Here is a 26020-nt window from a genome sequence, read left to right as displayed (position 1 = left end):
CTTTTACTTTCAAGACTTGTGCTTTTCCAAAACGATCTCCAAGGGCTTGGAACTGAGCTTGCCCCCTGAACTGAGCCCCAGGACCATTGGGCTCTACCTGATCTTCACTCGCCTGCTGCTGGACTGTGGTGTCCTTTCCCTCGCCGGAGCTGTGACCCTCGTGCCCCAGTCCCTCCTTGAGCCGTGACCAGGACTGCTTAGCCGCCCCCGCCTTGGGAAGAGCCTCGCTCGATCGGAGCCGCTCCCCCTACGCTGTGCTGGGCTGCCCCGTCACCTCGCTCGTTGGAGGCTCGCTGTGCACCTTCACCCTCCCGCCGGAATCGGCGTTTGTGAGCATCTCCAAGCCTCGGACGGCCCGGACGCATCTGCGTGCCCGGCTGCCCCGCTTTGTTCACCCGCCACCTGCAACACCCCGCTCTTGTCATGAGCCTGAAGATCAGACCCCCATCGTGAAGTGTGGGAGCCCCGGACGCCGCCCCGCTCTTCTGTCGAAGAGCCGCTGAAATCCCGCACCCGCCTTTGCGTCAAGAAACAAGGTACTGTACTTACGAACTCGACCGCGAGCTCGCATCGGATCCAGGGTCCGCAACGTTCTTATTTCCCTGTCATCTGCTGTGTGCTCCCTGGGCGCTGCCTCAGCACGAAGTGCGCTGAGGCCTACAGTTACCTTGTGCCCGCCTAAAGAACTTTCCGTAAAACCAAGAGAACTTGACCGTATTTCCGAGAATTGTGGCCCCATCAGTTCAACGTTACTGGGCCTTGTATTTGAACCTGCTGAAACTACATAAAAGCTTATGTTTATATACTTCCTGATTGGTGTCCGTTTGTGGTGCATGCAAGGGGTTTACTGTATGTGTAATTGCATTTGCTTAACCGTGTACGCCTGAGACTTAGCCTAGACTGCTCGCGCCACGCACCTAGAGGGTGAGCAGGGGTTATTCTGGGGAGTCATCCTTCGCCCTGACAAGAAGTAAAGGGTCCCTGCTTGTTGTGGGTTCACACCTGCGTCAACCAGAGCCCCCTCATTTCTAACACTGTGGCTCTAAGCGCCTGGGAGCGCTGGACTGGCCTTCAGCGCTGAAAGCGCTTTCATTTTTGGCCGTAGCGCTAGGAGCGCTTTGATTCTGTTAGCCGGTGCCCACCCGGCGTGTGCCCCGCTTGTGCCGATTCTAGAGTCTTCTGGCAGGTGCCCACCCTGCCAGGGACATTGCAGTAACTGAAAGCGGGTGCCCACCCCGCGGGATAGTGTTTTATAATCGAGGGAGCCTACCCCTCTTGCTGCCCGAATGTTGGAATCACCGTCGCGGCCCGGGCTTACCGGAAGTCAGGCGGGCTGGCGGGCGGGCCTCCGGGACAACCGGAACTGAGGAGAGGAGGGCGGGAGCCTACCCCGCCTCCTACGGAGCGACGCGGTCGCAGCCTGGTCGGAGGGGCCGGAGATCCAGGCGGGAGCCCACCCCGCGCTGGACCGTGAGGAGAGCGCGGCCGGAGCTTGTGTGGAGGGGGGCGCGAGGCACGTTATCGGTGCCTGCCCCCTCCGCGGTGCAGGAAAAGCCTAGTAAGCCTTCTTCCCCCCCCCCCCGGAGCGGAGAGAGAGACGACGCGGGAGTCCCCTGCAGACAGCCCGGTGAGTGTTTAAGAGGGCTGGGGGACTCCGCGCATGTGCTGGGGGTGCGGGGGCAGAATCAGAGCCTCGTGGCTCCAACTTGTACAGGGCATCCTTGTGCTCAGAGCGCCCAGAGCGCTCCAACGGACGGGGGCATTTATTGCTTGAGCCCACGAGGCTCCCACGACGGGGCAATTCACTGGCTTAGAGTCCCCCGACCAGGACTCCATCGTTGGGGGCAGATTTGTTTTCGAGCGCTCGTGCGCTCCATCGGGGGCATAATTTGTCTAGAGTCCAGAGGGACTCCCACGGGGCCATATTTGTTCTAGAGCCTAGAAGGCTCCCACGAAAGGCACATTATTCATTTTAGAGCCCAGGAGAGGCTCCACGTAAGTGCTGCAGATTTGTGTTTAACAAGGCACAGTGGTGCCACAGCATCTCTCCAGTTGCCCAGCACTTAGTGGGCAACTGCAACGTTTAGGTTGTGGCCTCGGTGTTCTGGCTTGCGCAGCCTGCGCCGGCGCGCCCTTACTTTTCTGGACGCAGGGCGTCCTTGCCCCTACTAGGCCAGTTGGCCCAGGGACTGCCACAGATAGTGGCTAATGTGAGTTTTTGCGCTATTGTACCTTTCCTGCACCTCTGAATGTGGTTATGCTTCATGTGCTTTGCTTTACACCTCTGAATGTTATGCATCATGTGTTTATGTGCTTAGACCCCTACAGGTATTGTGATACTTAGGTGGTTGTTTTCTCCTAGTACAGGTGGTGCTAGTGAGGTCCTGATTCCCTGCGCAATATTTTCCTAAGGTGGTTAGGGTTGCGTAGGTGGTACTTACCTGATACCAGTAGTTACTGGTTGTGTGCTACATATGTTATTTTGTACTACAGTATTATTCATATGTTCTAAGTGCTACTTCCTGACAGTGGTCCATGTGGCCCTGTCCCCTGTATATATAATCCCTTGTAAATTCTGCCCGTGCCTGTTGGCACATTGTAGAGTGTGTTTTTATCTAATGTGTTGTGTATAATACAAAGGCTATGTTTATAGAATACCTTGTGTGGAGTTTCCTTTGTGGTGGGCCTTGGGTGTTGTTGCTGGGTGCGCGCGCAAACGCTTTACACATCGCCTCAGGGATAAGCCTGACTGCTCGTGCCAAGCTACCAAGGGGGTGAGCAGGGGTTATCTTTGGCGTGTAACTCCCCAGCCCTGACTAGAGTGGTGGTTTCTGTCTGGCTTTGGCGCAAGCCCTAGCCAACCAGAAATCCCATTTCTAACAGGAAACCTACCAAACCCATATATTTCTGAAAAATAGACACCCGGGGGCTTCCAGGGAGGTATGGCTTACGTGGATCCCCGAACGTTTCTTTACCCAGAATCTCCTGCAAACCTCAATTTTAGCTGAAAAAATCACTTTTTTCACACATTTTTGTGTGGGAAAGTTGTGGCATCACTGGGCTCACTCAAATTTCCCACCTCCCAGTCTTCCCCTGCGTCTCCCGGTAAAAATGGTGCCTCACTTGTGTGGGAGGCCCAAGTACCCGCGACAGGCAAGGGCCCAAAACGTAGTGATGCGACATCAAAATTGCCTATCTCAAAACCACCTGGTTTTGCAAAGGAGGTCACCTGGGTTTTTGGCCCGGTGCTCGGCGGCCATCTAGGGAAACCTACCAAACCCATACATTTCTGAAAACTAGACACCCAGGTGCTTCAAGGGAGGTATGGCTTGCGTGGATCCCCCAACGTTTCCTTACCCAGAATCCCCTGCAAACCTCAATTTTAGCTGAAAAAATCACTTTTTTCACACATTTTTGTGTGGGAAAGTTGTGGCATCACCGGGCTCACTCAAATTTCCCATCTCCCAACGTTCCCCTGGGTCTCCCTGTAAAAATGGTGCCTCACTTGTGTGGGAGGCAACAAGTACCCGTGACAGGCAAGGGCCCAAAACATAGTGAGGTGACATCAAAATTGCCTATCTCAAAACCATCTGGTTTTGCAAGGGGGGTCACCTGGGTTTTTGGCCCTGTGCTCGGTGGCCATCTAGGGAAACCTACCAAACCCATACATTTCTGAAAACTAGACACCTGGGTGCTTCCAGGGAGGTATGGCTTGCGTGGATCCCCCAACGTTTCCTTACCCAGAATCCCCTGCAAACCTCAATTTTAGCTGAAAAAATCACTTTCTTCACACATTTTTGTGTGGGAAAGTTGTGGCATCACCGGGCTCACTCAAATTTCCCACCTCCCAGTGTTCCCCTGGGTCTCCTGGTAAAAATGGTGCCTCACTTGTGTGGGAGGCCCAAGTACCCGCGACAGGCAAGGGCCCAAAACGTAGTGAGGTGACATCAAAATTGCCTATCTCAAAACCACCTGGTTTTGCAAGGTGGGTCACCTGGGTTTTTGGCCCGGTGCTCTGCGGCCATCTAGGGAAACCCACCAAACCCATACATTTCTGAAAACTAGACACCTGAGTGCTTCCAGGGAGGTATGGCTTGTGTGGATCCCCCAGCGTTTCCTTACCCAGAATCCCTTGCAAACCTCAATTTTAGCTGAAAAAATCCCTTTTTTCACACATTTTTGTATGGGAAAGCTGTGGGATCACCGGGCTCACTCAAATTTCCCACCTCCCAGTGTTCCCCAGGGTCTCTTGGTAAAAATGGTGCCTCACTTGTGTGGGAGGCCCAAGTACCCGCGACAGGCAAGGGCCCAAAACGTAGTGAGGTGACATCAAAATTGCCTATCTCAAAACCACCTGGTTTTGCAAGGTGGGTCACCTGGGTTTTTGGCCCGGTGCTCGGCGGCCATCTAGGGAAACCTACCAAACCCATACATTTCTGAAAACTAGACACCCGGGGGCTTCCAGGGAGGTATGGCTTGCGTGGATCTCCCAACGTTTCCTTACCCAGAATCCCCTGCAAACCTCAATTGTAGCTGAAAAAATCAATTTTTCACACATTTTTGTGTGGGAAAGTTGTGGCATCACCGGGCTCACTCAAATTTCCCACCTCCCAGCGTTCCCCTGGGTCTCCTGGTAAAAATGGTGCCTCACTTGTGTGGGAGGCCCAAGTACCCGCGACAGGCAAGGGCCCAAAACGTAGTGAGGCGACATCAAAATTGCCTATCTCAAAACCACCTGGTTTTGCAAGGGGGGGTCACCTGGGTTTTTGGCCCGGTGCTCGGCGGCCATCTAGGGAAACCTACCAAACCCATACATTTCTGAAAGCTAGACATCCGGGTGCTTCCAGGCAGGTATGGCTTGCGTGGATCCCCCAACGTTTCCTTACCCAGAATCCCCTGCAAACCTCAATTTTAGCTGAAAAAATCACTTTTTTCACACATGTTTGTGTGGGAAAGTTGTGGCATCACCGGGCTCACTCAAATTTCCCACCTCCCAGTGTTCCCCTGGGTCTCTTGGTAAAAATGGTGCCTCACTTGTGTGGGAGGCCCAAGTACCCGCGACAGGCAAGGGCCCAAAACGTAGTGATGCGACATCAAATTTGCCTATCTCAAAACCAGCTGGTTTTGCAAGGGGGTCACCTGGGTGTTTGGCCCGGTGCTCGGCGGCCATCTAGGGAAACCTAACAAACCCATACATTTCTGAAAACTAGACACCTGGGGGTTTCCAGGGAGGTATGGCTTGCGTGGATCCCCCAATGTTTCTTTACCCGGAATCCCCTGCAAACCTCAATTTTAGCTGAAAAAAATCACTTTTTTCACACATTTTTGTGTGGGAAAGTTGTGGCATCACCGGGCTCACTCAAATTTCCCACCTCCCAGCATTCCCCTGGGTCTCCCGGTAAAAATGGTGCCTCACTTGTGTGGGAGGCCCAAGTACCTGCGACAGGCAAGGGCCCAAAACGTAGTGAGGTGACATCAAAATTGCCTATCTCAAAACCACCTGGTTTTGCAAGGGTGGTCACCTGGGTTTTTGGCCCGGTGCTCGGCGGCCATCTAGGGAAACCTACCAAACCCATACATTTCTGAAAACTAGACACCCGGGGGCTTCCAGGGAGGTGTGGCTTGCATGGATCCCCCAACGTTTCCTTACCCAGAATCCCCTGCAAACCTCAATTTTAGCTGAAAAAATCACTTTCTTCACACATTTTTGTGTGGGAAAGTTGTGGCATCACCGGGCTCACTCAAATTTCCCACCTCCCAGCGTTCCCCTGGGTCTCCCGGTAAAAATGGTGCCTCACTTGTGTGGGAGGCCCAAGTACCCGCGACAGGCAAGGGCCCAAAACGTAGTGAGGTGACATCAAAATTGCCTATCTCAAAACCACCAGGTTTTGCAAGGGGGTCACCTGGGTTTTTGGCCCGGTGCTCGGCGGCCATCTAGGGAAACCTACCAAACTCATACATTTCTGAAAACTAGACACCCGAAGGCTTCCAGGGAGGTATGGCTTGCATGGATACCCCAACGTTTCCTTACCCAGAATCCACTGCAAACCTCAATTTTAGCTGAAAAAATCACTTTTTTCACACATTTTTGGGTGGGAAAGTCATGGCATCAATGGGCTCACTCAAATTTCCCACCTCCCAGCGTTCCCCTGGGTCTCCCGGTAAAAATGGTGCCTCACTTGTGTGGGAGGCCCAAGTACCCGCGACAGGCAAGGGCCCAAAACGTAGTGAGGTGACATCAAAATTGCCTATCTCAAAACCACCTGATTTTCCAAGGGAGGTCACCTGGGTTTTTGGCCCGGTGCTCGGCGGCCATCTAGGGAAACCTACCAAACCCATACATTTCTGAAAACTAGACACCCAGGTGCTTCCAGGGAGGTATGGCTTGCGTGGATCCCCCAACGTTTCCTTACCCAGAATCCCCTGCAAACCTCAATTTTAGCTGAAAAAATCCCTTTTTTCACACATTTTTGTGTGGGAAAGTTGTGGCATCACCGGGGTCACTCAAATTTCCCACCTCCCAGTGTTCCCCTGGGTCTCCCGGTAAAAATGGTGCCTCACTTGTGTGGGAGGCCCAAGTACCCGCGACAGGCAAGGGCCCAAAACGCAGTGAGGTGACATCAAAATTGCCTATCTCAAAACCACCTGGTTTCGGCCATCTAGGGAAACCCACCAAACCCATACATTTCTGAAAACTAGACACCTGAGTGCTTCCAGGGAGGTATGGCTTGCGTGGATCCCCCAACATTTCCTTACCCAGAATCCCTTGCAAACCTCAATTTTAGCTGAAAAAATCCCTTTTTCACACATTTTTGTGTGGGAAAGTTGTGGGATCACCGGGCTCACTCAAATTTCCCACCTCCCAGTGTTCCCCTGGGTCTCTTGGTAAAAATGGTGCCTCACTTGTGTGGGAGGCCCAAGTACCCGCGACAGGCAAGGGCCCAAAACGTAGTGATGCGACATCAAATTTGCCTATCTCAAAACCACCTGGTTTTGCAAGGGGGTCACCTGGGTGTTTGGCCCGGTGCTCGGCGGCCATCTAGGGAAACCTAACAAACCCATACATTTCTGAAAACTAGACACCTGGGGGTTTCCAGGGAGGTATGGCTTGCGTGGATCCCCCAATGTTTCTTTACCCGGAATCCCCTGCAAACCTCAATTTTAGCTGAAAAAATCACTTTTTTCACACATTTTTGTGTGGGAAAGTTGTGGCATCACCGGGCTCACTCAAATTTCCCACCTCCCAGCGTTCCCCTGGGTCTCCCGGTAAAAATGGTGCCTCACTTGTGTGGGAGGCCCAAGTACCTGCGACAGGCAAGGGCCCAAAACGTAGTGAGGTGACATCAAAATTGCCTATCTCAAAACCACCTGGTTTTGCAAGGGTGGTCACCTGGGTTTTTTGCCCGGTGCTCGGCGGCCATCTAGGGAAACCTACCAAACCCATACATTTCTGAAAACTAGACACCCGGGGGCTTCCAGGGAGGTGTGGCTTGCATGGATCCCCCAACGTTTCCTTACCCAGAATCCCCTGCAAACCTCAATTTTAGCTGAAAAAATCACTTTCTTCACACATTTTTGTGTGGGAAAGTTGTGGCATCACCGGGCTCACTCAAATTTCCCACCTCCGAGCGTTCCCCTAGGTCTCCCGGTAAAAATGGTGCCTCACTTGTGTGGGAGGCCCAAGTACCCGCGACAGACAAGGGCCCAAAACGTAGTGAGGTGACATCAAAATTGCCTATCTCAAAACCACCAGGTTTTGCAAGGGGGGTCACCTGGGTTTTTGGCCCGGTGCTCGGTGGCCATCTAGGGAAACCTACCAAACCCATACATTTCTGAAAACTAGACACCCGAAGGCTTCCAGGGAGGTATGGCTTGCATGGATACCCCAATGTTTCCTTACCCAGAATCCCCTGCAAACCTCAATTTTAGCTGAAAAAATCACTTTTTTCACACATTTTTGGGTGGGAAAGTCATGGCATCAATGGGCTCACTCAAATTTCCCACCTCCCAGCGTTCCCCTGGGTCTCCCGGTAAAAATGGTGCCTCACTTGTGTGGGAGGCCCAAGTACCCGCGACAGGCAAGGGCCCAAAACGTAGTGAGGTGACATCAAAATTGCCTATCTCAAAACCACCTGGTTTTCCAAGGGAGGTCACCTGGGTGTTTGGCCCGGTGCTCGGCGGCCATCTAGGGAAACCTACCAAACCCATACAATTCTGAAAACTAGACACCCAGGTGCTTCCAGGGAGGTATGGCTTGCGTGGATCCCCCAACGTTTCCTTACCCAGAATCCCCTGCAAACCTCAATTTTAGCTGAAAAAATCACTTTTTTCACACATTTTTGTGTGGGAAAGTTGTGGCATCACCGGGCTCACTCAAATTTCCCACCTCCCAGCGTTCCCTTGGGTCTCCCGATAAAAATGGTGCCTCACTTGTGTGGAAGGCCAGAGTACCCGCGACAGGCAAGGGCCCCAAACGTAGTGAGGTGACATCAAAATTGCCTCTCTCAAAACCACCTGGTTTTGCAAGGGGGGTCACCTGGGTTTTTGGCCCGGTGCTCGGCGACCATCTAGGGAAACCCACCAAACCCATACATTTCGGAAAACTAGACACCCGGGGGCTTCCAGGGAGGTATGGCTTGCGTGGATCCCCCAACGTTTCCTTACCCAGAATCCCCTGCAAACCTCAATTGTAGCTGAAAAAATCAATTTTTCACACATTTTTGTGTGGGAAAGTTGTGGCATCACCGGGCTCATTCAAATTTCCCACCTCCCAGCGTTCCCCTGGGTCTCCTGGTAAAAATGGTGCCTCACTTGTGTGGGAGGCCCAAGTACCCGCGACAGGCATGGGCCCAAAACGTAGTGAGGCGACATCAAAATTGCCTATCTCAAAACCACCTGGTTTTGCAAGGGGGGTCACCTGGGTTTTTGGCCTTGTGCTCGGCGGCCATCTAGGGAAACCTACCAAACCCATACATTTCTGAAAACTAGACACCCGGTGCTTCCAGGGAGGTATGGCTTGCGTGGATCCCCCAACGTTTCCTTACCCAGAATCCCCTGCAAACCCCAATTTTAGCTGAAAAAATCACTTTCTTCACACATTTTTGTGTGGGAAAGTTGTGGCATCACCGGGCTCACTCAAATTTCCCACCTCCCAGTGTTCCCCTGGGTCTCCCGGTAAAAATGGTGCCTCACTTGTGTGGGAGGCCCAAGTACCCGCGACAGGCAAGGGCCCAAAACGTAGTGAGGTGACATCAAAATTGCCTATCTCAAAACCACCTGGTTTTGCAAGGTGGGTCACCTGGGTTTTTGGCCCGGTGCTCGGCGGCCATCTAGGGAAACCCACCAAACCGATACATTTCTGAAAACTAGACACCTGAGTGCTTCCAGTGAGGTATGGCTTGCGTGGATCCCCCAACGTTTCCTTACCCAGAATCCCTTGCAAACCTCAATTTTAGCTGAAAAAATCCCTTTTTTCACACATTTTTGTGTGGGAAAGTTGTGGGATCACCGGGCTCACTCAAATTCCCCACCTCCCAGTGTTCCCCTGGGTCTCTTGGTAAAAATGGTGCCTCACTTGCGTGGGAGGCCCAAGTACCCGCGACAGGCAAGGGCCCAAAACGTAGTGATGCGACATCAAATTTGCCTATCTCAAAACCACCTGGTTTTGCAAGGGGGTCACCTGGGTTTTTAGCCCGGTGCTCGGCGGCCATCTAGGGAAACCTACCAAACCCATACATTTCTGAAAACTAGACACCCGGGGGCTTCCAGGGAGGTATGGCTTGCGTGGATCTCCCAAAGTTTCCTTACCCAGAATCCCCTGCAAACCTCAATTGTAGCTGAAAAAATCAATTTTTCACACATTTTTGTGTGGGAAAGTTGTGGCATCACCGGGCTCACTCAAATTTCCCACCTCCCAGCATTCCCCTGGGTCTCCTGGTAAAAATGGTGCCTCACTTGTGTGGGAGGCCCAAGTACCCGCGACAGGCAAGGGCCCAAAACGTAGTGAGGCGACATCAAAATTGCCTCTCTCAAAACCACCTGGTTTTGCAAGGGGGGTCACCTGGGTTTTTGGCCCGGTGCTCGGCGGCCATCTAGGGAAACCTACCAAACCCATACATTTCTGAAAACTAGACACCCGGGGGCTTCCAGGGAGGTATGGCTTGCGTGGATCCCCCAACATTTCCTTACCCAGAATCCCCTGCAAACCTCAATTTTAGCTGAAAAAATCACTTTTTTCACACATTTTTGTGTGGGAAAGTTGTGGCATCACCGGGCTCACTCAAATTTCCCATCTCCCAGCGTTCCCCTGGGTCTCCCGGTAAAAATGGTGCCTCACTTGTGTGGGAGGCCCAAGTACCCGTGACAGGCAAGGGCCCAAAACATAGTGAGGTGACATCAAAATTGCCTATCTCAAAACCATCTGGTTTTGCAAGGGGGGTCACCTGGGTTTTTGGCCCTGTGCTCGGTGGCCATCTAGGGAAACATACCAAACCCATACATTTCTGAAAACTAGACACCCGGGTGCTTCCAGGGAGGTATGGCTTGCGTGGATCCCCCAACGTTTCCTTACCCAGAATCCCCTGCAAACCTCAATTTTAGCTGAAAAAATCACTTTCTTCACACATTTTTGTGTGGGAAAGTTGTGGCATCACTGGGCTCACTCAAATTTCCCACCTCCCAGTGTTCCCCTGGGTCTCCCGGTAAAAATGGTGCCTCACTTGTGTGGGAGGCCCAAGTACCCGCGACAGGCAAGGGCCCAAAACGCAGTGAGGTGACATCAAAATTGCCTATCTCAAAACCACCTGGTTTTGCAAGGTGGGTCACCTGGGTTTTTGGCCCGGTGCTCGGCGGCCATCTAGGGAAACATACCAAACCCATACATTTCTGAAAACTAGACACCCGGGTGCTTCCAGGGAGGTATGGCTTGCGTGGATCCCCCAACGTTTCCTTACCCAGAATCCCCTGCAAACCTCAATTTTAGCTGAAAAAATCCCTTTTTTCACACATTTTTGTGTGGGAAAGTTGTGGCATCACCGGGCTCACTCAAATTTCCCACCTCCAGCGTTCCCCTGGGTCTCCCGGTAAAAATGGTGCCTCACTTGTGTGGGAGGCCCAAGTACCCGTGACAGGCAAGGGCCGAAAACGTAGTGAGGTGACATCAAAATTGCCTATCTCAAAACCATCTGGTTTTGCAAGGGGGGTCACCTGGGTTTTTGGCCCTGTGCTCGGTGGCCATCTAGGGAAACATACCAAACCCATACATTTCTGAAAACTAGACACCCGGGTGCTTCCAGGGAGGTATGGCTTGCGTGGATCCCCCAACGTTTCCTTACCCAGAATCCCCTGCAAACCTCAATTTTAGCTGAAAAAATCACTTTCTTCACACATTTTTGTGTGGGAAAGTTGTGGCATCACTGGGCTCACTCAAATTTCCCACCTCCCAGTGTTCCCCTGGGTCTCCCGGTAAAAATGGTGCCTCACTTGTGTGGGAGGCCCAAGTACCCGCGACAGGCAAGGGCCCAAAACGCAGTGAGGTGACATCAAAATTGCCTATCTCAAAACCACCTGGTTTTGCAAGGTGGGTCACCTGGGTTTTTGGCCCGGTGCTCGGCGGCCATCTAGGGAAACCCACCAAACCCATACATTTCTGAAAACTAGACACCTGAGTGCTTCCAGGGAGGTATGGCTTGTGTGGATCCCCCAACGTTTCCTTACCCAGAATCCCTTGCAAACCTCAATTTTAGCTGAAAAAATCCCTTTTTTCACACATTTTTGTGTGGGAAAGTTGTGGGATCACCGGGCTCACTCAAATTTCCCACCTCCCAGTGTTCCCCTGGGTCTCTTGGTAAAAATGGTGCCTCACTTGTGTGGGAGGCCCAAGTACCCGCGACAGGCAAGGGCCCAAAACGTAGTGATGCGACATCAAATTTGCCTATCTCAAAACCACCTGGTTTTGCAAGGGGGTCACCTGGGTGTTTGGCCCGGTGCTCGGTGGCCATCTAGGGAAACCTAACAAACCCATACATTTCTGAAAACTAGACACCTGGGGGTTTCCAGGGAGGTACGGCTTGCGTGGATCCCCCAATGTTTCTTTACCCGGAATCCCCTGCAAACCTCAATTTTAGCTGAAAAAATCACTTTTTTCACACATTTTTGTGTGGGAAAGTTGTGGCATCACCGGGCTCACTCAAATTTCCCACCTCCCAGCGTTCCCCTGGGTCTCCCGGTAAAAATGGTGCCTCACTTGTGTGGGAGGCCCAAGTACCTGCGACAGGCAAGGGCCCAAAACGTAGTGAGGTGACATCAAAATTGCCTATCTCAAAACCACCTGGTTTTGCAAGGGTGGTCACCTGGGTTTTTGGCCCGGTGCTCGGCGGCCATCTAGGGAAACCCACCAAACCCATACATTTCTGAAAACTAGACACCTGAGTGCTTCCAGGGAGGTATGGCTTGTGTGGATCCCCCAGCGTTTCCTTACCCAGAATCCCTTGCAAACCTCAATTTTAGCTGAAAAAATCCCTTTTTTCACACATTTTTGTGTGGGGAAAGTTGTGGGATCACCGGGCTCACTCAAATTTCCCACCTCCCAGTGTTCCCCAGGGACTCTTGGTAAAAATGGTGCCTCACTTGTGTGGGAGGCCCAAGTACCCGCGACAGGCAAGGGCCCAAAACGCAGTGATGCGACATCAAATTTGCCTATCTCAAAACCACCTGGTTTTGCAAGGGGGTCACCTGGGTTTTTGGCCCGGTGCTCGGCGGCCATCTAGGGAAACCTACCAAACCCATACATTTCTGAAAACTAGACACCCGGGGGCTTCCAGGGAGGTATGGCTTGCGTGGATCTCCCAACGTTTCCTTACCCAGAATCCCCTGCAAACCTCAATTGTAGCTGAAAAAATCAATTTTTCACACATTTTTGTGTGGGAAAGTTGTGGCATCACCGGGCTCACTCAAATTTCCCACCTCCCAGCGTTCCCCTGGGTCTCCTGGTAAAAATGGTGCCTCACTTGTGTGGGAGGCCCAAGTACCCGCGACAGGCAAGGGCCCAAAACGTAGTGAGGCGACATCAAAATTGCCTATCTCAAAACCACCTGGTTTTGCAAGGGGGGTCACCTGGGTTTTTGGCCCGGTGCTCGGCGGCCATCTAGGGAAACCTACCAAACCCATACATTTCTGAAAGCTAGACATCCGGATGCTTCCAGGCAGGTATGGCTTGCGTGGATCCCCCAACGTTTCCTTACCCAGAATCCCCTGCAAACCTCAATTTTAGCTGAAAAAATCACTTTTTTCACACATTTTTGTGTGGGAAAGTTGTGGCATCACCGGGCTCACTCAAATTTCCCACCTCCCAGCGTTCCCCTGGGTCTCCCGGTAAAAATGGTGCCTCACTTGTGTGGGAGGCCCAAGTACCCGTGACAGGCAAGGGCCCAAAACGTAGTGAGGTGACATCAAAATTGCCTATCTCAAAACCATCTGGTTTTGCAAGGGGGGTCACCTGGGTTTTTGGCCCTGTGCTCGGTGGACATCTAGGGAAACCTACCAAACCCATACATTTCTGAAAACTAGACACCCGGGTGCTTCCAGGGAGGTATGGCTTGCGTGGATCCCCCAACGTTTCCTTACCCAGAATCCCCTGCAAACCTCAATTTTAGCTGAAAAAATCACTTTCTTCACACATTTTTGTGTGGGAAAGTTGTGGCATCACCGGGCTCACTAAAATTTCCCACCTCCCAGTGTTCCCCTGGGTCTCCCGGTAAAAATGGTGCCTCACTTGTGTGGGAGGCCCAAGTACCCGCGACAGGCAAGGGCCCAAAACGTAGTGAGGTGACATCAAAATTGCCTATCTCAAAACCACCTGGTTTTGCAAGGTGGGTCACCTGGGTTTTTGGCCCGGTGCTCGGCGGCCATCTAGGGAAACCCACCAAACCCATACATTTCTGAAAACTAGACACCTGAGTGCTTCCAGGGAGGTATGGCTTGCGTGGATCCCCCAACGTTTCCTTACCCAGAATCCCTTGCAAACCTCAATTTTAGCTGAAAAAATCCCTTTTTTCACACATTTTTGTGTGGGAAAGTTGTGGGATCACCGGGCTCACTCAAATTTCCCACCTCCCAGTGTTCCCCTGGGTCTCTTGGTACAAATGGTGCCTCACTTGTGTGGGAGGCCCAAGTACCCGCGACAGGCAAGGGCCCAAAACGTAGTGATGCGACATCAAATTTGCCTATCTCAAAACCACCTGGTTTTGCAAGGGGGTCACCTGGGTTTTTAGCCCGGTGCTCGGCGGCCATCTAGGGAAACCTACCAAACCCATACATTTCTGAAAACTAGACACCCGGGGGCTTCCAGGGAGGTATGGCTTGCGTGGATCTCCCAACGTTTCCTTACCCAGAATCCCCTGCAAACCTCAATTGTAGCTGAAAAAATCAATTTTTCACACATTTTTGTGTGGGAAAGTTGTGGCATCACCGGGCTCACCCAAATTTCCCACCTCCCAGCGTTCCCCTTGGTCTCCCGGTAAAAATGGTGCCTCACTTGTGTGGGAGGCCCAAGTACCCGTGACAGGCAAGGGCCCAAAACGTAGTGAGGTGACATCAAAATTGCCTATCTCAAAACCATCTGGTTTTGCAAGGGGGGTCACCTGGGTTTTTGGCCCTGTGCTCGGTGGCCATCTAGGGAAACATACCAAACCCATACATTTCTGAAAACTAGACACCCGGGTGCTTCCAGGGAGGTATGGCTTGCGTGGATCCCCCAACGTTTCCTTACCCAGAATCCCTTGCAAACCTCAATTTTAGCTGAAAAAATCCCTTTTTTCACACATTTTTGTGTGGGAAAGTTGTGGGATCACCGGGCTCACTCAAATTTCCCACCTCCCAGTGTTCCCCTGGGTCTCTTGGTAAAAATGGTGCCTCACTTGTGTGGGAGGCCCAAGTACCCGCGACAGGCAAGGGCCCAAAACGTAGTGATGCGACATCAAATTTGCCTATCTCAAAACCACCTGGTTTTGCAAGGGGGTCACCTGGGTTTTTGGCCCGGTGCTCGGTGGCCATCTAAGGAAACCTACCAAACCCATACATTTCTGAAAACTAGACACCCAGGTGCTTCAAGGGAGGTGTGGCTTGCGTGGATCCCCCAACGTTTCCTTACCCAGAATCTCCTGCAAACCTCAATTTTAGCTGAAAAAATCACTTTTTTCACACATTTTTGTGTGGGAAAGTTGTGGCATCACTGGGCTCACTCAAATTTCCCACCTCCCAGCGTTCCCCTGGGTCTCCCGGTAAAAATGGTGCCTCACTTGTGTGGGAGGCCCAAGTACCCGCGACAGGCAAGGGCCCAAAACGTAGTGCGACATCAAAATTGCCTCTCTCAAAACCACCTGGTTTTGCAAGGGGGGTCACCTGGGTTTTTGGCCCGGTGCTCGGCGGCCATCTAGGGAAACCTACCAAACCCATACATTTCTGAAAACTAGACACCCGGGGGCTTCCAGGGAGGTATGGCTTGCGTGGATCCCCCAACGTTTCCTTACCCAGAATCCCCTGCAAACCTCAATTTTAGCTGAAAAAATCACTTTTTTCACACATTTTTGTGTGGGAAAGTTGTGGCATCACCGGGCTCACTCAAATTTCCCATCTCCCAGCGTTCCCCTGGGTCTCCCGGTAAAAATGGTGCCTCACTTGTGTGGGAGGCCCAAGTACCCGTGACAGGCAAGGGCCCAAAACATAGTGAGGTGACATCAAAATTGCCTATCTCAAAACCATCTGGTTTTGCAAGGGGGGTCACCTGGGTTTTTGGCCCTGTGCTCGGTGGCCATCTAGGGAAACCTACCAAACCCATACATTTCTGAGAACTAGACACCTGGGTGCTTCCAGGGAGGTATGGCTTGCGTGGATCCCCCAACGTTTCCTTACCCAGAATCCCCTGCAAACCTCAATTTTAGCTGAAAAAATCACTTTCTTCACACATTTTTGTGTGGGAAAGTTGTGGCATCACCGGGCTCACTCAAATTTCCCACCTCCCAGTGTTCCCCTGGGTCTCCCGGTAAAAATGGTGCCTCACTTGTGTGGGAGGCCCAAGTACCCACGACAGGCCAGGGCCCAAAACGTAGTGAGGTGACATCAAAATTGCCTATCTCAAAACCACCTGGTTTTGCAAGGTGGGTCACCTGGGTTTTTGGCCCGGTGCTCGGCGGCCATCTAGGGAAACCCACCAAACCCATACATTTCTGAAAACTAGACACCTGAGTGCTTCCAGGGAGGTATGGCTTGCGTGGATCCCCCAACGTTTCCTTACCCAGAATCCCTTGCAAACCTCAATTTTAGCTGAAAAAATCCCTTTTTTCACACATTTTTCTGTGGGAAAGTTGTGGGATCACCGGGCTCACTCAAATTTCCCACCTCCCAGTGTTCCCCAGGGTCTCTTGGTAAAAATGGTGCCTCACTTGTGTGGGAGGCCCAAGTACCCGCGACAGGCAAGGGCCCAAAACGCAGTGATGCGACATCAAATTTGCCTATCTCAAAACCACCTGGTTTTGCAAGGGGGTCACCTGGGTTTTTGGCCCGGTGCTCGGCGGCCATCTAGGGAAACCTACCAAACCCATACATTTCTGAAAACTAGACACCCGGGGGCTTCCAGGGAGGTATGGCTTGCGTGGATCTCCCAACGTTTCCTTACCCAGAATCCCCTGCAAACCTCAATTGTAGCTGAAAAAATCAATTTTTCACACATTTTTGTGTGGGAAAGTTGTGGCATCACCGGGCTCACTCAAATTTCCCACCTCCCAGCGTTCCCCTGGGTCTCCTGGTAAAAATGATGCCTCACTTGTGTGGGAGGCCCAAGTACCCGCGACAGGCAAGGGCCCAAAACGTAGTGAGGCGACATCAAAATTGCCTATCTCAAAACCACCTGGTTTTGCAAGGGGGGTCACCTGGGTTTTTGGCCCGGTGCTCGGCGGCCATCTAGGGAAACCTACCAAACCCATACATTTCTGAAAGCTAGACATCCGGGTGCTTCCAGGCAGGTATGGCTTGCGTGGATCCCCCAACGTTTCCTTACCCAGAATCCCCTGCAAACCTCAATTTTAGCTGAAAAAATCACTTTTTTCACACATTTTTGTGTGGGAAAGTTGTGGCATCACCGGGCTCACTCAAATTTCCCACCTCCAGCGTTCCCCTGGGTCTCCCGGTAAAAATGGTGCCTCACTTGTGTGGGAGGCCCAAGTACCCGTGACAGGCAAGGGCCCAAAACGTAGTGAGGTGACATCAAAATTGCCTATCTCAAAACCATCTGGTTTTGCAAGGGGGGGTCACCTGGGTTTTTGGCCCTGTGCTCGGTGGCCATCTAGGGAAACATACCAAACCCATACATTTCTGAAAACTAGACACCCGGGTGCTTCCAGGGAGGTATGGCTTGCGTGGATCCCCCAACGTTTCCTTACCCAGAATCCCCTGCAAACCTCAATTTTAGCTGAAAAAATCACTTTCTTCACACATTTTTGTGTGGGAAAGTTGTGGCATCACTGGGCTCACTCAAATTTCCCACCTCCCAGTGTTCCCCTGGGTCTCCCGGTAAAAATGGTGCCTCACTTGTGTGGGAGGCCCAAGTACCCGCGACAGGCAAGGGCCCAAAACGCAGTGAGGTGACATCAAAATTGCCTATCTCAAAACCACCTGGTTTCGGCCATCTAGGGAAACCCACCAAACCCATACATTTCTGAAAACTAGACACCTGAGTGCTTCCAGGGAGGTATGGCTTGTGTGGATCCCCCAACGTTTCCTTACCCAGAATCCCTTGCAAACCTCAATTTTAGCTGAAAAAATCCCTTTTTTCACACATTTTTGTGTGGGAAAGTTGTGGGATCACCGGGCTCACTCAAATTTCCCACCTCCCAGTGTTCCCCTGGGTCTCTTGGTAAAAATGGTGCCTCACTTGTGTGGGAGGCCCAAGTACCCGCGACAGGCAAGGGCCCAAAACGTAGTGATGCGACATCAAATTTGCCTATCTCAAAACCACCTGGTTTTGCAAGGGGGTCACCTGGGTGTTTGGCCCGGTGCTCGGTGGCCATCTAGGGAAACCTAACAAACCCATACATTTCTGAAAACTAGACACCTGGGGGTTTCCAGGGAGGTATGGCTTGCGTGGATCCCCCAATGTTTCTTTACCCGGAATCCCCTGCAAACCTCAATTTTAGCTGAAAAAATCACTTTTTTCACACATTTTTGTGTGGGAAAGTTGTGGCATCACCGGGCTCACTCAAATTTCCCACCTCCCAGCGTTCCCCTGGGTCTCCCGGTAAAAATGGTGCCTCACTTGTGTGGGAGGCCCAAGTACCTGCGACAGGCAAGGGCCCAAAACGTAGTGAGGTGACATCAAAATTGCCTATCTCAAAACCACCTGGTTTTGCAAGGGTGGTCACCTGGGTTTTTGGCCCGGTGCTCGGCGGCCATCTAGGGAAACCCACCAAACCCATACATTTCTGAAAACTAGACACCTGAGTGCTTCCAGGGAGGTATGGCTTGTGTGGATCCCCCAGCGTTTCCTTACCCAGAATCCCTTGCAAACCTCAATTTTAGCTGAAAAAATCCCTTTTTTCACACATTTTTGTGTGGGAAAGTTGTGGGATCACCGGGCTCACTCAAATTTCCCACCTCCCAGTGTTCCCCAGGGACTCTTGGTAAAAATGGTGCCTCACTTGTGTGGGAGGCCCAAGTACCCGCGACAGGCAAGGGCCCAAAACGCAGTGATGCGACATCAAATTTGCCTATCTCAAAACCACCTGGTTTTGCAAGGGGGTCACCTGGGTTTTTGGCCCGGTGCTCGGCGGCCATCTAGGGAAACCTAACAAACCCATACATTTCTGAAAGCTAGACATCCGGATGCTTCCAGGCAGGTATGGCTTGCGTGGATCCCCCAACGTTTCCTTACCCAGAATCCCCTGCAAACCTCAATTTTAGCTGAAAAAATCACTTTTTTCACACATTTTTGTGTGGGAAAGTTGTGGCATCACCGGGCTCACTCAAATTTCCCACCTCCCAGCGTTCCCCTGGGTCTCCCGGTAAAAATGGTGCCTCACTTGTGTGGGAGGCCCAAGTACCCGTGACAGGCAAGGGCCCAAAACATAGTGAGGTGACATCAAAATTGCCTATCTCAAAACCATCTGGTTTTGCAAGGGGGGTCACCTGGGTTTTTGGCCCTGTGCTCGGTGGACATCTAGGGAAACCTACCAAACCCATACATTTCTGAAAACTAGACACCCGGGTGCTTCCAGGGAGGTATGGCTTGCGTGGATCCCCCAACGTTTCCTTACCCAGAATCCCCTGCAAACCCCAATTTTAGCTGAAAAAATCACTTTCTTCACACATTTTTGTGTGGGAAAGTTGTGGCATCACCGGGCTCACTAAAATTTCCCACCTCCCAGTGTTCCCCTGGGTCTCCCGGTAAAAATGGTGCCTCACTTGTGTGGGAGGCCCAAGTACCCGCGACAGGCAAGGGCCCAAAACGTAGTGAGGTGACATCAAAATTGCCTATCTCAAAACCACCTGGTTTTGCAAGGTGGGTCACCTGGGTTTTTGGCCCGGTGCTCGGCGGCCATCTAGGGAAACCCACCAAACCCATACATTTCTGAAAACTAGACACCTGAGTGCTTCCAGGGAGGTATGGCTTGCGTGGATCCCCCAACGTTTCCTTACCCAGAATCCCTTGCAAACCTCAATTTTAGCTGAAAAAATCCCTTTTTTCACACATTTTTGTGTGGGAAAGTTGTGGGATCACCGGGCTCACTCAAATTTCCCACCTCCCAGTGTTCCCCTGGGTCTCTTGGTAAAAATGGTGCCTCACTTGTGTGGGAGGCCCAAGTACCCGCGACAGGCAAGGGCCCAAAACGTAGTGATGCGACATCAAATTTGCCTATCTCAAAACCACCTGGTTTTGCAAGGGGGTCACCTGGGTTTTTAGCCCGGTGCTCGGCGGCCATCTAGGGAAACCTACCAAACCCATACATTTCTGAAAACTAGACACCCGGGGGCTTCCAGGGAGGTATGGCTTGCGTGGATCTCCCAACGTTTCCTTACCCAGAATCCCCTGCAAACCTCAATTGTAGCTGAAAAAATCAATTTTTCACACATTTTTGTGTGGGAAAGTTGTGGCATCACCGGGCTCACCCAAATTTCCCACCTCCCAGCGTTCCCCTTGGTCTCCCGGTAAAAATGGTGCCTCACTTGTGTGGGAGGCCCAAGTACCCGTGACAGGCAAGGGCCCAAAACGTAGTGAGGTGACATCAAAATTGCCTATCTCAAAACCATCTGGTTTTGCAAGGGGGGTCACCTGGGTTTTTGGCCCTGTGCTCGGTGGCCATCTAGGGAAATGTTGGACTTGGCCCTTCTGGCAGGTTCACCCCTGTTAGAAATGGGATTTCTGGTTGGCTAAGGCTTGCGCCAAAGTCAGGCAGAAACCACCACTCTAGTCAGGGCAAGGAAGTTACACACCAAAGATAACCCCTGCTCACCCCCTTGGTAGCTTGGCACGAGCAGACAGGCTTATCCCAGAGGCGATGTGTAAAGCGTTTGCGCACGCACCCAGCAACAACACCCAAGGCCCACCACAAAGGAAACTCCACACAAGGTATTATATAAAAATAACCTTTGTATTATACACCACACATTAGATAAAAACACACACTTTACAATGTGCCAACAGGCACGGGCAGAATTTACAAGGGATTATATATACAGGGGACAGGGCCACATGGACCACTGTCAGGAATTAGCACTCTTTAGAAATAGCACTTAGAACGTAGGAATAATATTTTAGAACATAGCACATACAATCACTGTAGCACTAAAAATAGAACATATAGCACACAACCAGTAACTACTGGTAACCAGAAAGTACCACCTACGCAACCCTAACCACCTTTAGGAATATCACGCAGGGAACTAGGACCTTACTAGTACCACCTGTACTAGGGAGAAAACAACCACCTAAGTATCACTCTACCTGTAGGGGTCTAAGCACATAAACACAGGATGCATAAAATACATTTAGAGGTGTAAAGCACATGACGCATAAACACATTCAGAGGTGCAGGAAAGGAAGAATAGCGCCAAACTCACATTAGCCACAACCTGTGGCAGTCCCTAGGCCAACTGGCCTTGTCGGGGCTAGGACGCCCTGTGTCCAGTAAGGCTGTGCCAGCTGCGCAAGCCAAAAGCGTAAAGGCCGCAACCTAAACGTTGCAGCTGCCCACTAAGTGCTGGGCAGCTGGAGAAATGAGCCTGGGCACCACGGTGCCTTTAGAACAAATGTTACACTTTGGAGCCTCACTGGGCTCTGCGAAAACAATGCCCCCTTTTCGTGGGAGCCTGCAAGGTCTAAAGTAACTATGCCCCCAGCGATGGAGCCTGTCAGGGCTCGAAGACACACAAGGCCCGTGGGAGTCCCTCTGGCCCTTAAACAGATAATTTCCCACGTTGGAGTCTCGACTGGACTCTAGACCATCGAACAAATGCCCCCTTTATTACAGTGGCCCGCTACGGCGGCGCCGCTGCCAACACTGGCCCCCCTCGTGGGAGCCTCACGGGGCCCGTGAAACAATGCCCCCTTGGACGTTGGAGTCCAGCTCGGGGGACTCAGCAGGATCAACGAAGGCCCCTGAGCCTTGCTGGCTCTACAACAACTGGGGGGGGCGCGTTGCAGGCTCGTCACTGAGTGTGAGCTCCGTTGGAGCGCACCAGCGCTCAGTTACAAGCAGGCTGTCCCGTGCACCCTCCCGCACTCACCGGGTAGACGAGGCTGGCTCCGGTCGCGGTGGGAGGCTCTCTGTTCCCCTTCGGCGGCGCTGCTCCCTTCCGCTTCTCTTTCGGTACGAGGGCAAGGGCACCGGTGCGCAGGGTCGGCTCCTGCCCGCTCCGGGGCCCACAAGCAGCCGCGAGTCTCTGGAAGGAGGCGGGGTAGGCTCCCGCCCTCCTAGTTCTGATTCCGGTTGTCCCGGAGGCCCGCCCCCGGCTCGCCTGACTTCCTGGTCGGGAGCCGGAGGGCGAGGAGTTTTGTAAAGCTCGGTGATAAGAGGGGTAGGCTCCCTCGAAATGCAATATACGGCGGGGTGGGCACCCGCCGTGTAATTAAGACAAATAAGCGGGGTGGGCACCCGCCAACGACCACAGCAATGTCCCTGGCAGGGTGGCACCTGCCAGGGGACTTCAGGACCAGTCCTAGAACGGGGCAAAACGCCGGGTGGGCACCGGCTTTCAAAAATAAAGCGCTCCTGAGCGCTAAAGGCAAGAATAAAAGCGCTCTAGAAGTGCTGGGGTCCAGAATAAAGCGCTCCTAGCGCTATGAAACAAATGAAAGCGCTCCCAGGCGCTTAAGGATAAAAACCAGGTCCAGAACAAAGTGTTCAGAGGTGGGGGGTCAGGACTGGGCCCAGGGGCCAGCTCACAGGGCCCTCCAGCAGGGAGGCAGTCCCCAGTGGCGGTCTCTCCTGGCACCCAGCAGCAGCAGCCCCCCTCAGGTAAGATCCTGGCAGAGAACAGTTTCTGTGGGGACACAGCCCCATCTTTATACAGTTAAATCCTTTGTTCTGGGTTCAGGGTGAGGGGGAAAACCAGTCGCAGCTGGTTGGGGAGCACCCTTGATGTGCTCAGCCCCTCACTCTATTCACTGGAAGGGCTAGGGTCGTCAGTCGCACCACAGGGGGCGGGGCCATCATTGTGTGGGGAAAACCCTGTCCTATTCAGGACCCAGGTGGACTCCTCCCACCCATCTAGCTGCTGATCTCCCCATTCACCACTGGGTGACTCATCCTGACACTGGGGAATCCCTAGCCCGTCACATGACATGACCAGCCAATCACGCGACAGACACACTGCACACAGAAGTGCCCACTTCTAGAAGTGGCACTTCCACACTAGGTACATACACGCCGCACACATCATCGCGCAGCATTCACTCCCACGAGTCCGCACATACCAAACTCGGGCCTGCACACCCCACGCATCAGGAACTACTAGGGACACATACATTCCCCATGCATTCCTATGGGAGGGCAGGCCTATCTCACCACATGCACTCAGAGCACGCACGCACTTTACCCTGGGACACAGGGAAAGTGCGCAGAAACCAAACAATCACCACACCAAGTCACCAGTAAAAAGCAAAAAAGTTCAGGGGTGAACCTGCCAGAAGGGCCAAGTCCAACACAACCCCCTTCCAGCCAAAACGCAGGGCAGCCCAATCACCACCGTGATGGACTTCCCTGCTTGGGGCGATAGAACACGGACGCGGGCCCGCAACTGCAGGGACACCCTCCGGTTCTACGCCACGGTGAACCCATGGAATTCCTTCTCACACCACTGTCTGGACCAACTGGGCTACCCCACTGGTACTCCCAAGCTGTCCGCGGCCAAGACCAGGCCCTAGGCCACCCAGGTGCCACTGGTCTTTGCCTAACCACAGAGTGGGGGGTAGTAACCCCTGGCACATAGCGGCCATTCTCCACTCTTCCTCTCTGAAAGACAGGACTAGACTGCCACTGGTTCTCCAGCCTAGGGTCTACACCCTCAGGCGGACCAGGAGTCTCAGGGAAGGCTCTCCTCCCCCTACCTCTTCTCCTAGGGTTCCTCCTCCTCTGGCGAGGGGTACACCTAGAACGCCATTCCAACCCAGGGTTTAACCCCTCAGGTTGTACCGGGGGCAGAGGTGGGCTCTCCCACCCTCTGCACCCCCTTCCAGAACCCTGCTCCCTATCAACTGGGGCGGTACCTCTGGAAGAAAAACTGGTCGGGACGCTGATTACAGACGACCCACCCTTCAGGTCAGGCTGATCCCGAACCTGGCCTTCCAACCTCCGGCCTAGAACCTTTGGTGGAATAATTGCCTGGCACTCCAGGACTTCTGGGGATCTCCACTCCATCCCCCTGAGGCTATCAAATGACACGTATGTCGAGCGACTGTCTGTCTGGCGCTGATCTCCCGTCCCCTGTCCACCTGACAGTGCGCGGAGATCCCCCAGAACAGAAGTGGTGTCACCCTGGTCACTACACGGGATCCTAGCCCAACTGGGAAGTCCCTGACCCACCGGCTCTTCCACTGGGGAACTCATCCCCCAATCACTCACGCTGGACTCCTGTACCCTCCCTACCGGAGCGGTACCGCCAGACTCCAGAACCACAGGAGCCCTGGTTACAGGTGCCCCAGGTCCTCCACTCACTAAGAGATCTTCCTCAAGTGGACTAACAGGACAGCCTAGGTCCCCAACTTGGTGTTCCCTCATGAAACCATCCAAGTCCTGAGGCAGGGTTTCGGGCGTCTGGGGACCCTCGGTCACCCCCTCACTCCTGCTCCACTGAGCCAGGCAGCGAGCCCCTACACCCTCCTCGCTATCCTGGGACCTAGCTGGGCTACACTGAGCCTCCTCCACCACGCTGGGCTGGAGGATCTCTGACCCACTATTGTTGGAATCACTCACTAATGACACTAGAGAACCTCTGGCCCTTTCCCAGCGCTCTGCTTCCTCTGCAAGTTTAAATGGACAAAAAGAGTTATACCTCAACAGGTGTTGGCGCAACCCTGGAGAACAACTACTGAGCATCTGCTCCTTGATAATCATATTTAGTACTCCATCCAAATCCTGCTCCGGGTTAAACACCAACCAGTCCACCAGTGCATCATGACATTCCTCCACAGCCTCCTCCCAAGACTGGTGAGACAGCTTCTTACTGCCCCTGAACTTCAACCTACATTCCTCCTCTCGGGAACAAGGTACCACACTCGGGGGACTGGGACTCTCTGTACTGCACTTTATATCGCTGCCCCCCCTGGACTCCACCCTCACTGGGGAATCCAGAAAACTACCACTATACTCAGGGGACAAGGAAAGGGATGAGGCGCTATCTCCTACGCTGGACCCAGCAAGGGACTCCCTACCTACGGGGTCCTCACTCTCTACTGGAGTCCAGGTACTGTCATCTTCTTCTAAATCTTCAGGGCTCCCCACGGACCCACCACCCTCCAGGTGTGAGGCCCGGGACCTTTCTTCCTCACTGCGCTCACGTTCCCATTCATCTGCTTGCCATCCAATCATGTAGTTCCTCAATTCGTACACCGTGTCTGACTCGCTCACCCCTATGTTTCTCTCTCTACAGAACCTTTCCAACTCCTGCATACTGTAATAAACTAGATCACTGAGATCAAAAGCAGGCTCCATTCTGGCAGACGTTCTAGAGAAAAGATCACACAGGGAACCTAGGGGTCTGAGCTTAACAGGAGTACACACTTCACAAAAAGATTCAGCAAGCTCTCTAACCCAGAGAACTCACACTCACTTGCCTAGTGCCACTCACCACTCATCCACACACAACCCTCCCCTCGGACTGGTAAGGCAGTTTCTACCACCCCTGATTCCTCAACCTGACCACCACGTGACACAGGTACCAACTCTGGGCGCAGGGCGGGGGACAAATGTACAGGACACTATTACGCTGCCACCACTGGATCCCACCCTCTGGTGAATCCAGAAAACACAATGCACTAAGGGGGATGATCTACCCTCCCGAGCTAGGGACACCTAACTCACAGTGCACAAAAACACATTTCCAAGGAAATGACAATTAAAAACAATTTTAAAACAATAATCCCTATACCATGTGATTTATCTAAATGCAGAGTTTTGTAGTGCGGCCAGTTGCCGCTGCGGTACAGCGCAAACGCAAGTCCAAATCCCACCGCTGATCACCAATGTTAGAAATGGGATTTCTGGTTGGCTAAGGCTTGCGCCAAAGTCAGGCAGAAACCACCACTCTAGTCAGGGCAAGGAAGTTACACACCAAAGATAACCCCTGCTCACCCCCTTGGTAGCTTGGCACGAGCAGACAGGCTTATCCCAGAGGCGATGTGTAAAGCGTTTGCGCACGCACCCAGCAACAACACCCAAGGCCCACCACAAAGGAAACTCCACACAAGGTATTATATAAAAATAACCTTTGTATTATACACCACACATTAGATAAAAACACACACTTTACAATG

General features: G+C 52.5%; 1 protein-coding gene across 2 annotated transcripts in view; it reads right to left on the bottom strand.

Annotated features, from left to right (window-relative positions):
• LOC146834646 (calcium-activated chloride channel regulator 1-like) overlaps window positions 1-26020 on the bottom strand; it is a 1200823-nt gene that overhangs the window by 929033 nt on the left and 245770 nt on the right. The window lies entirely within an intron of this gene.

Source organism: Triturus cristatus, chromosome 4_2, assembly GCF_964204655.1.
Source record: "Triturus cristatus chromosome 4_2, aTriCri1.1, whole genome shotgun sequence".
Lineage (NCBI taxonomy): Eukaryota > Metazoa > Chordata > Amphibia > Caudata > Salamandridae > Triturus > Triturus cristatus.
This window is presented reverse-complemented; position numbering and strand designations above follow the sequence as displayed.